Below are 6,667 nucleotides of genomic sequence, written 5' to 3' on the forward strand. Positions count from 1 at the left end.
GAGGCGGCGGGGCTGGTGGGGCCGGGCCCGGAGCCGTGGCGGAGAGGGATTCTCCACTGCGATTCAGCGCCGTTTGGTCCAGCTGCGAGGGTAGGGTTGTGCCCTCCGAGTTGTGCGTTGAAGGGTTGAGGGCGGTGGACCCCTCGCTTTCCCTTTCGTTTGCGGCTGGAGAAAGGCCAATGAAGAAGGTGGGAAGTAAAATACTTAGACAACGCGTCGCCATCCAGAGAATGCTGACAGGCCTAGTGGACGATGTGTACGCTGTCTGAGTCTCAGTTGGAGCTAGGGGTGAAGCTGAAACACCGTAGAAATACTTACCTTCCTATTTTAGTGCAGAGCAGAACTGTAAAATTATCAAAATGTTTCAAGAAACGGGACCTTGAAAGGCTTTTATTCTCCCAGGAGAATAAAATCACAGGATTTTCTGTGATTCTTTTCAACCTTATGCCACTTTCACAACGTAGGAATGGAAAAAGAGTTAACAGCTAACTGAGCTAAAGTTAATGAGCTCCATCCACACAATATTCAGACTAAATATGGCATTTTTTTTTTTTTCTAGTTTGGTAGTTGCGGGCAGAGTAGATGTCTTGCCTAGATGATATTCTTATTATGTAATAAGAAACATCAATAAAAAATAGATGTTAGCTGAAGTGAGATGCTTAGGGACAATGATAGGACAGACATTATTCCTTACATTTGCTATATGGTGAACCACTTTGTCTCAAAGCAGTTGATACTATATATCTTTTATATGATATATTAAATAGCTTATTGAATAGCTGTTGCATTTGATTGGAAATCTGTGAGGGTTTTTTTTGTGGTGACTGTTGATTCATCTTTAATTTACAGCTTCGTAATGCTTTAATACAAACTGGAACAAATGCTTAGATAGTTATGTGTGTCACTGTCATGAACGCTACAGAAAGATGGCACAGTAATTTTGCCAATTCTGGAAGAGAGTAACAGAAAACTTTGTTAGCAGGAGTCCTTAATAAGTAGATCTCTTTCGATACTTCTTTTTAAAGCAGACAAGGTAATCCAGAATAACCAAATTAGACAATGGTTGCAAGCTCAATGCTGTATGATCTCTATTCATGAAACATCAGAAAATTTATTACAAATTAGTACAATATTAATTATGTTCATGATAAGAAATATTATCATTTCAAGTGATAGAATGTTCCACGTTTGAATTAATCATTGACTTTTCTCGAGGTCTTTGATTATGTACTTAATCACATTCATTGTAGGAGCAGTGTTATCAGTCTTAATCTCTTTAGTAGTCTGGCTTTTGTCACAAGTGTTATTTTGATACTTCTGTATTAGCTTTCTTGTTGTTTAAAGTAGACACTGATCTGAACACTTAAGTGTTAAGTTCCATTAAGTTGTGAGTTTGTAGGTCTTGGCAGGAACTGATAGAATTCTGATTATGAACTCAAACATGAGAAATGTTACGTGATTTTCCATGAAAATAATTGTGACCCTTTAACTCTCTCTAACAAACCTCATTAACGAGGACTAGCTAGAAGAATATAAATTTGACTTCTAAAGGGCTGAGAATACCCAGTATCTGGTAAATTACCTGGTAGGATTAACAGAAGCACTTTCTTGGTAATGGCAGGGCTAGAAGATGGTGCATTTAGTGGGTCTTTTCCTGGAGACTTTAAATGAAGCTAAGGGGAGAAAAAAAAAAAGATACAGCTGCTAAGCTCTTGAACTAAGCATTCAGAATTGCCTTGAAAGTTATTTGTCAAAAAAGAATTGAAGTTTTAGTCTGTGTTTGTGAGATACTGAAAGTAACATTGCTGTGTCTTCTGTGTGGTGCTTTTTTTGTTTCCCAGAGCTAGTGTTTTAGAGATGACTTAAGGAGCTGGAGAACAAATGTGGCCTGAGTTCTGGATCGTATGTGGGTTCTGTAGCACTGAAATCTACCTTTACATTCTTGTGAACCAGTATGTTGAGCACAGATCTAAAAAGAAAGGCCAAGAATGTGCTATAATGGCTGTCATACTACTTCAGATTAAGAAGATCTGTTGATTTCTCTTCTGTCATGTTTGTATGATGTCCTTTTGTGAGCTTACTGGACAGTTTCAATGTAATCTGAAACTTGTACAAGATGATACTTACATACATGCTTACGGAAAATGGTTGTGACTTAATATATAACAAACTCAGCTGGATATGCTCTATCAGGTTTCCAGTTCTTTTTTTATTCTTTATTCATTAAAAACTGCATGGTACAACTGTGGTAGGTTTCATTAAGTTAATAGACATACTGATGCAGCTATTGAGCTGTTTGCAGGATGTTTACAGGCAGAGCTTGTTGGCCTTGCAAGTAGTGTGATCTTTGTCATCTTGACAGCTAGTTAATTTTGCACAATACCTGAGTGTATAGAATGCTTTCTTCTGAAGGAGGGAGGGGTGTGTAAATTGCAAAATTTTCTGATTGGGCATTTATAAAAGACTGATACTTGTTTTGACAACTTAATTCAACTTTGAGTCCTGAACGAATTTTATAGGATTAGTAATAAATATTTTGTAAGTGAATTAACTATTTGGTAATGCCAATAACTAAAGGTTGTAAATAACCAGTTTAAACAAGTAGATCTGTATAGGATAAATCAGTCTTTCCTGTTTTTTCTTTCATGCCACCCTTTGTATATAAGGCAGCAAGCAAAAAGATGATCATGGAGACTAAATGGGTTGATTTATTTATTTATTTATTTGTTGCACACTGCACATCATCTGGAAGTTGCTTCTTTCAAAGAGTAATTCACTTGGTTTCACTTGGATTTAACCCTCATATCTTAATGCTCCAGAGTCTAGAAGAGCACAGGATGAATTAAGATTAAAGGTTTTAAAATTATTTCAGGGTTACCCAGGCACGCTAAAATGCTACAGTGCAAACAGATGTTTTATTTTAAAACAGAAAGAAATTGTCTTTGTTTTTCCAAACATTCTGAGCTATCTGTATTTCGGCCATGCTTTGCTGCTTTTTCTTGTATTATAATTAGGTAGAGATTCACTCTTTGTCACTGATCCACTTTTATCCATGTTCTTCCCCAACTTCTGGAGCATATTTCAGCAATACGGGTGGAAATAAGTCTTGCCTGAGAACTAACACATCAGTTACATAAGTATGTCACTTTTTATTTATTTTTTAATGCCATAAGGATGAAAAGCCTGGTGTTCTTAAAGCAGCTAGATGCATTCCTGTATTCTAAAGTATTCAACCAAAACAAATTTTATGAGAGGACTTTGATATGTAATTATAGGGAATAATAACGATGGTGGAATATGTGGTGGCTTTTTTGCTTCATAAAACTTTCTTTCATTATTGCATACTTTCTTCCAAATGTTTGAGAGAACTTTTATCTGAAGTATTTTGCTCCTGTTGTGCAACTGAAATAAAAATCCATTGATTTTTAAGGGTAGTCATAACTGTCTAGCAGGTCACAATCTTGGGACAAACATGAATAAAAGATTGGAATATTCTAACTGAAAGAGACTAAATTATTTTGAGAGGTGTGGGTAAGCTAGCAGCATGAGCAAATAGGAGTATCAGTAAAGTATTGGAAAATATACATATTTTTGAGAACTTATTAAAGTTTTATTAAAGTAAGAAAATAACAGCTTATTCAATATGTTATGTTAACTAAGAAATAATACTTTGATTTCTTTATCATGTAATACTTGTGAAAAATAGGTTTGAGTGTTTCAGTGGTGAATTGGGTTCTGCTAGAGCTGTGCAGCTCTCTACAGAATGTTCCTCAGAACTTGTGCTGAGTTTACAAAAGGGGAATTAGGAAGAAGAATGAAGGCTTAGTGTCTGAAGTAGGTGTACAGGAAGTTGGAATGCTCAGATGCCTTGTAGAGAATTGTCTTACCTATACTTAATGTTTCGAAATGGGAAGGCAGCTAATGATTAAGACTACTGTTTGGTAAGGTGATAAATTTATCATAAGGAAGATTGAGTAACAACTTCTTGAAGATAGTAGCTTTGCTTGCATTTTGCAAAATCAGTATTAAAGCCATTCTCTATATTGGGATGCTATGCTCCAACTTAACTTGCTTTTTATTTGAGACAGTGGAGAAGCTATATCAGCAACAAATGTTCATAATTCAAGTAGGTAAATAACTGTGTTGGAACAAACAACAAGCCAAGAGATTATTTTTTTTAATAATTAGTTTTAAATATAGAAGGATATGTTTTCCTTGCTGAGATTTGAGTAACAGCCAGTTAGGAATACTTCCTCCAGGTTCACTTGGAATTTTGTTTTGGAAGAGAGGAGAAAGAAAATATAGAAAATACTTCTCCAGTTTTTTGTACATCATTGCCTACCTGTGGAAGATTTAATCTTTGCTGTTAAATGCGTGCATAAAAACACAAGTCTTTGACTCAGAAGTGAGAACAACAGGGACCAATGCTTCTTCATCCACGTGAATGTGATTATTTTTTTTTCCTGAAAGAGTTTGCAACAAGAGGAGATATATGCTAAGAGTGTATTCCTTCAATATGTTCTTAGAAAAGATCTCTTAAATCTTAGCAGATGGATATTTATGTATTTGTTTTGGAAATTTTGATTTATTTCCATTTGATAGATCTCTGGTGGCTTGCTCAAAGCAATCAGGAATTGTTAACAGTCAGAACTTCCCATTTTCCCATATATGCCATGCTTAGTATTTTCATTTCTAAAACTACAGTTGTTAACTAGAAAAGATATTAAAGCTTTGTATATCAAGATCTGTACTTCCTAATATGAGGAAATTGTATTGGATATGTGTGATAAAGGTGAAACAATAAATTGTATTTGCAAAGAACTTGTTATATTGATTGGGTTTTTCCTGGTTATCTTTTTTTTTGTTTGTTTTGCATTGTTTACTGTTGCTGACTTTTGAGTGTTGCTTAGTATCAGGGAAAAAATCTTGGTTATTTCTTGCATGTTATTGGTAAAATATCAAATAACAAGTCCGAACCCGTTGTGTTGTTATACTTTGATCTTGATATGTTATAAGGTAAGAGACTGTATCCTAGGGTGCATGAATGACGGGATGACGGGTGGTCAGCAGGGTGAGGGAGGTGATTGTCTCCATCTGCCCTGCCCTCATGAGGCCCCACCTGCAGTACTGAGTCCAGCCCTAGGACTTCCAGTACAAGGATGCAGAGGTGTTGGAACAGCACTACAGGAGGGCTGTGAGAATGATCAGGGGGCTGGTGTAGCTTTCCTATGAAGAAAGGTTGAGGGAGCTGGAGAAGAGAAGGCTCCAGGTGGACCTTATTGCAGCCTTCCAATACTTGAGGAGAGCTTATAAGCAGGAGGGAAATAGACTTTTTACACAGTCTGATTGTGATAGGGCAAGGGGAAATGGTTATAAGTTAAAAGAGGGAAAATTTAGTTAGATATTAGGCAGAAATTCTTTACTCAGAAGGTGGCGAGGCACTGGAATAGCTTGTCCAAAGAAGCTGTGTGTGCACCATCCCTGGAGGTGTTCAGGGCCAGGTTGGATGGGACTTCATGGAACCTGATCTGGTGGGAGGTGTTCTTGTCTACAGCAGAGAGTAGAGCTAGGGAGCTAATGTCCCTTCTCCATTCCATCTCAAGCCATTTTATGATTAAGAGTCTGAAGTCTTGCAAGAAAAATCATAATTGGGCTTTAATGTTATAATTGAAAGTTTTAATGATTAGTTTTGGTATTGAGAAAGAAGTGTTTTGTTTATCGTAGATTTTTGTCTAGCTGACTTTTTACCTGTGAGGGTGACAGTACTTGGAGCCATTTGCTATAAATATTAGTACACTTATATGTACTCTGTGCTGCAGTGGTGAACTAGGTTTTTCTTATTTGGCTTGTAAATCTAATGCCCCACATTGTTGTTGTTGTTTTTTTTTTTTTTGTAGCCAGGTTGTTGACAGCAGAAACCACTGAATTCTGAATCCTGGAACCTGCTTTCAAGAACTTGAAACAAAGGACTTCTTTCTAATTTGGGCATGGCTAATCGTGGAGCAACAAGACCCAATGGGCCAAATGCTGGAAATAAAATTTGCCAATTCAAATTAGTACTTCTAGGAGAGTCTGCAGTTGGTAAATCAAGTTTGGTGCTTCGTTTTGTAAAAGGGCAGTTTCATGAGTTTCAAGAAAGTACAATTGGAGGTGAGAAAATTATTCTTTTTATTTCACATTTTTATTCTTTCCATTTTCTTTCCATTGACTGCCATGAATATTGAGGGAATTCCAGAATGGGTCGCTGACAGCAAGGATCAAATCTGAACTGAGGTCTGTAACTTATTATGAAAAGAACTGTAGGTGGCTCAAAGTTGTACCACACTTCGATGTCAAGCAGACAGAGTAAACATATGCTTGAACTGCATGGTTCTGGAAAGTGGACTTCATGTTCAATTTTGTTTGTGTGGGTGGGTATATGGCTTTTTGAGCTTTTGAGCTGTGCATGTGTATGTGCTATAGAGTTATGCTTTGTGCATAAAGCACTGAATAGCCATTCAAGTATTTTGGTGTTTTTGAGACAAAGAACTACATCTTTCAAAAAGGTTGTAGTGTAACTTATGCAACCTGTTTTTGCTTTTGAACTGGGAGAACTCGTGTACATAAATGATTGTTGAAATGTAAAAATCTGCAAAACTTAAAAAAAAAAAAAGCCAACCTAAATTTT

The sequence above is a fragment of the Meleagris gallopavo genome, chromosome 6 (genome assembly GCF_000146605.3).
Source record: "Meleagris gallopavo isolate NT-WF06-2002-E0010 breed Aviagen turkey brand Nicholas breeding stock chromosome 6, Turkey_5.1, whole genome shotgun sequence".
NCBI lineage: Eukaryota > Metazoa > Chordata > Aves > Galliformes > Phasianidae > Meleagris > Meleagris gallopavo.